A 6,000-nucleotide genomic window follows, 5' to 3' on the forward strand; every position below is an offset into this window, starting at 1 on the left:
CCCTGTCGGTGTTCCAGGGACCATATGGGATGCCAGAACTCGAACCCCAGTCGGCAGTATGCAAAGCAAAAGCTGTACTATTGCTCTGGCCCCAAACTAACCGGATTTTTAAAAAGAGAAGTGGCATAATCAACCCACATTCTTAAAGAATCTCTTTTCCTTTCAGATTAACTGAGATGTACCTGGACTACTAGGGCTTTAAATTGTTCCCCTTCAGCCTGCCTTTGAATTGATCTCCAGGCCTGCTCTGTGCCAAAGGCTCACATTGCTCCTTTATCTTTGTTACTGTATTAAGCTTGTCTTCTTATTCTGTTGCTCTGACATCTAAGATTTGCTGACCTTGAAGAGCCTGCCCCTCCCAGAACAAGCCAAGTCCTGCAGATCTGAAACAACTTGCCTTTCATATGCAAATCAAATAATACTGAGCCCCAGCTCGACCTCTTCCTTTCTAAGGCCTCTCTCACACAACAGTGTACTATCCTACAGCCTAAATCAGCCCAGAGCCAGAACTAAAGATCTTTCCTTACCCCAGAGCCCTTGGAAATGATTCAAGCCAGCCAAGCCCAAGGCTGCTAACCCTTGCCATTTCCTTCCCACAGAAACAAAAATAAAGCCGTTGCCCACATTTCCCCTCTCTCCCTTTTCTAATCGACCAATCCTAGTCTAGTTTTTCTCTTTCTTTTCTTTTTTCAGTGGCCACATGAAATGTTGCTCAGGAGCTACTCATGACTCAGTACTCAGGAGTAAGTTCGGGGAACAGGTAGTGATAGGGATAGAATCCTGGCCTCCTGCACGCAAGGCAAGCCTGCTGGGTGATCTATCTGGCACTAGAAATGATCTTTTCAATGGAGGTGGTCTTCTCATCTCTTTGCTCCCATAGACATGAATAAAGCTGAAACTTACATATTAAAATAGCTGTCTCATTTCACGTTGCAATCGTTTTATAGGGAGGGATTCGTTTTCTCTTGTTTTTGAGGTAAGAAAGCAAAGTTTCATCTATTTCAGAGTATCCCGCTTTACATAAGCCAGTACAGTGTGGTGAGAATAGTGCAATATTGCTAGTAAAATAGATTGGCCAAGATTCAGATTCCTCCCGGTATGAATTTGGCAGTGATAAGCAACCTCAAGAATCTCAGTCCCTCTGCACATCAAAATTTATTATTCACTCTCACCAACTCACTGCACATCTTATTCTCCAGGGAAGACACTTCCCAACAGTGAATCACAGATTCTTCCAGTTTCTCTTCTGTGCTCTACAGTCTCAATACATGACTTCCAGATTTTCCAAGACAGGCAAAGGAATCACAGCTGATCATCATTATCATGGTCTGCAGGTGGCACATGTCATATCCGTGCTCAGACCATGACCAGAATTCATCATGTAGCTTATCTACAAAGAAGGTTGCAACACTTAGTGGAGCATATGGATAGTTGGAGAGTTTTATTAGTTCAGGGCACACACTCTACTATTTAGCTCATTTTATCTTGGTCAGTAGTCTTTTCGCAACATCTTATTATCTTTCAAGTAGAGAGTCTAATAGCTAGTCTACTGAAAAAAAAATAACTTGAGGTAATTCTTCCATTTTAACACATGGACACAATCATAGCTTCAGACAACATTCTCTTTATAGCCAGTAAGGGCTCCAATATATTTCATTGGTCTGGTAACCTCTTTATTTAACTTTTACTTAGAAATATAAATTACTAAAATTAGAATTGACTTCATTTTCATGACAAATTCCAACTTTAGTTTCGGGTTACTTGTAGGCTTTTATTCATTCATTTATTTATTTAATTTTAATGCACCTCCCAGGAACAGAGTGAGGCACAGGAAACTATCTCAGTATTCAAATAGGTCCAAAGAAAACAGAAATCTTTGGATGATACCACAGAAGCGAAATCAAACCACTAGTCCCTTTAAAAAAATTATTTCTCTTTCAATCAGTAGTTTCTGCTTTAAAGGCCTTTCTATATGTTCCAAGTCACCTACTCAAATAGATGATGTAATTGGTTCAGTTAATTATCTCTCTATTGCAGCACTTCCTTGGTTTTCATACAGGCCCCTTCACAGGCTCAGTCTGTACTTGGTTCTATTGGTCAGACACACGGTCTTGATGCAATATAGCCTGGCCCTAGTTGACAGAAGGTCATATGACTCCATGTGCTCTAGAATTCACCTTTGGCAGCAAGGCTTATGAAATGGCTTTGGCTGATACAAAACCTCGAGTTCCACAGATTCTTTTCCAAATAGAATTGTGAAGCTTCTATCTTATTTTACGTTTTTTGTCATGAATAAAGCTATATTCATTATTTTCAGTTTACTGTTGGCATAAAGAAAGTAGGAAAATATTGAACCATAGGACTAACCGCCCATGTCAAAACTAACAGATGATCACTTTAAGACAATGCAAAATATGAGAAAAACATATTTAGTCATTCTATCTCTGTCACAGATAGGCTTTTTTTTTCATGAAACCTGTAACCTTCTATAGATTTTTACATACTGTTTCTTGTAATATTGAATTTTGTTCATTTACATTTTGAATTATTATAGAAATGGTACTGTTACCATGACAAAAATGCAAACTGAGTTATTCTAGCAAACATATAGGTCACCCAGTGAGCACAAGAGAAAACTATGATAATTGTAAATTTAAGCAAGAAGAGAAAACAGATCAATTTTGAGCAAAGGGCATGACTAATCTATAAGTAACCTTTATACTATGAAGCATTATGTAAAATATTAAAGGATTTTTTAAAGGGTAAAAAGAACCAAAACAAAAATTAAAATTTATCTCACACAGTAAACTTTTCATAAATATAAGGAGCACACATTATGGAGGAAAATCCACCAATTAATCAGTAGATATATTTACCTAAGACATTGCAACTTCAGTTGTAACTGGTGAACTGGTGAGGAGACATTGGAAGCAACTTGAGATGGTCACTGGAAAAGTGAGTAAATCATTATTAAAAAGTGTATGCATATTAGTGGGCATCAGGTGACTATTAGAAACAACAGATGAAATTTGCTCAAAGCAACACAGATATTTTTAAAGTGATAGAAGGAAGGAGGGAAGGAAGGAAGGAAGGAAGGAAGGAAGGAAGGAAGGAAGGAAGGAGGGAGGGAGGGAGGGAGGGAGGGAGGGAGGGAGGGAAGGAAGGGAGGAGGGAAGGAGGGAAGGAAGGGAGGAGGGAAGGAGGGAAGGAAGAAAGGAAGGAGAGGGGGAGGAGGGAAGGAGGAAGCGGGGGGGGGGGAAGAGGCAGGGAGGGAGGGGAGAAAGCAGAATTATATGTATCTCCTGGTATAATTTACATAACTTAAAAATATGTGTATACAAAACTAAAACACACAATATGAAATAAAATTATTTACATTAGATGGAGAGATATTGTCGAGGGTAGGACACTTTCCTTCCACCTAGGAGATTCTGGTTCAACCCCTGAGCACCACCAGGAGTGATCCCTGAGTACCAGAGTCAGGAGTTTGACCTGAGCAAATTTGGATGTCCCAAACTAAGATTCTTAAACATTCTATTTTAGCTGGTCTGATAGCTCTGAGCAGAAATAAGTAGAAGTGAAATTAGAGGGAATAAAATTCAGACACATAAGAGAGTCCACACTGGACTGATGCTAATTCTTCATTCAGTAATTAAGGATAATTTCATTAGCTTGATCTAAGATAAAAGAGAGAGGAAGCACTTCCTTATCATCACATGTTTAACTAGATTGTGTGTTACTAGTTTATGCAAGGGTTTTGTTCTGTTTTGTCTATAAAATTAGCCCCTCTGACTGTCAAGAGGTTTAAGACATTGAAGGCTCAAACATCTAGGAAAAGAATGGCAGTTAAGAATCAAATCTTAGCAGCCATTTAATTAGTTGCTTTAACCTTCAGCACAAATCAATGGAAATGTAATAGACTGAAAACTACATAGAGATGTGGATTAATCATCCACAGTATATCAATCACTTGGTTAGGTTTGGGATTCTGTGAGCTACAAAGATTATGTTCCAACAAGTTGGATGTGACAAGTAGTCAGGAAAATAAAAGACAGTCATGGTACTAAATATTACAGGTGATCAAAAGTCAGGTCCCAAACCTTCATACAACTGAAAATGATTAGAGAGTATTCCCTCTGATAAAGGTTCAGGGCAGTAGACGCTGGTGAACCTAGCCAAAGGTAACTTTTTCACAATAGCTAAGGGAAAGTTCAAAGGACCTAAGTAATAGAAAATGGCCAAGACTGATTTAGAAGCTTCCAATCACAATGTAACAAAGAACATTCTTTTTTCCTGGGGATTGTACCCAGGTGGGGGACTGGTTTATGAGGTAAACTCTCCATGACATGATTTAGAGTTTCACACACTTTCTAACACAATTCCACGCAATGACACATCAGACAAATTATATGGCTTTCCAAAAGACTTGCATATAGGAAAAGAGAAGGAAACAAATGTAATTTAGAATCAGACTCCAGCCTTTCTGTGGTGCTATATCCAACACTTAGTCTCTAAATTATTACCACCGGAGAACCCAGCATTTCTATGCCTGCAGAATGAATAGCACACACTTTCAAGTTTTTCTTGCCTCGAGAGAATGTCCTTTCCCCCAAGTGCCCAGTGAAATGCGACTTGTTTGGTCAGATCTCTAGAAATAGGCCATTGACTATACCAGATTTCATGGTTATTGCTTCCCTACAGTGAAACCAGAAAATTATGAAAAAAAAAACATTTTAAAATGTAACAATGATTCTATTTCAATATACTGTCATAGAATCATTATTTTGGTGTAACATTCTATCTTTTCCTAAGACTTGGGATGTCATTCAACATAGGAAACAGTTGATGTGCAGGCATAGCCTAATCAAACTTCACAAAAATCAATAATAGATCATCCTGGTACCTACTGCCTAGCAGGTCCTAAACTCCTGCTATAGTAATTCCCAAAAATTAGACAGAATTTTTCTTCTTTGCATTAAAAAACGCAGAGACTACTTTTGTTTATTTTTAATCATCTAAAAATTTACCAAAGTTACCTGTCATTTCTTCTAGAGTTTCATAGTAAAGGGATTACCAAGACTCTGCCACACCAGGGACCCCAGTCAAACTCAACACACACACACTGCAGAAACAGTCCTTCAAAATGACATTCTAACCTTGGATTGATCCAGAGAGAAACCCAGAAAAGTCACATAGTTCAGAAACACATTGCCTCCAGACCTAGCTCCAACAATGGCTACATTCCTGAGTGAAACAAGAGTGTAGATAGACAGCTTGCTCTGTTCTGCAGTTACCATTTCTGGCATTCTTTTTTTTTTTTTAATTTTTTGAATCACCTTGAGAAAGTTATAAGCTTTCATGTTTGGGTTATAATCACACAATGATCAAACACCCATCCCTCCACCAGTGCACATTCCCCACCACCAACCTCCCCAGTATAGCCCCCTTTCCCACCCTCCCCCAATATTCCTCATACTCTCTCTCTACTTTTGGGCATTATAGTTTGCAATACAGAACCAAGAGAAGTCATCATGTTTGGTCCATTATTTACTTTCAGTACAAATCTCCCATCCCAACTGATTCCTCTAGCCATCATTTTCTTAGTGCTCCTTTCTCTATTCCAGCTGCCTATGCCCCTCCGTTCACGAGGCAGGCTTCCAGCTATGGGGCAATCCTGGCATTTTTATTCTTTCTCCTCCCCTAAGATCAACCCACAGAAGAGAGCTCTTCCTGGAACTGCAGTGGAGGAGGAGCCCAATCTAACTCTCCAGACCTGAGAAAGCTCCCAAAGAGAATTACAAAAAAGACTCCTGTGTCCCTGTCTGGTTTCACCAGGATTTTTCACATCAAAAAGAACGAACATACCTACATAGCAAAGTTTTCATTTAATTTTTAAAAAAGTACATTTTATTGCAGAGAAACATTACAGAGGTCACTTTCCATATTGCCATGGGAAACCCTTGTGATTTGTTGAAACACTAAAACAATACTTTGAGTACT

The sequence above is a fragment of the Sorex fumeus genome, unplaced genomic scaffold, assembly GCF_029834395.1.
Source record: "Sorex fumeus unplaced genomic scaffold, SorFum_2.1 ptg000047l, whole genome shotgun sequence".
In the NCBI taxonomy this organism is placed as follows: Eukaryota; Metazoa; Chordata; class Mammalia; order Eulipotyphla; family Soricidae; genus Sorex; species Sorex fumeus.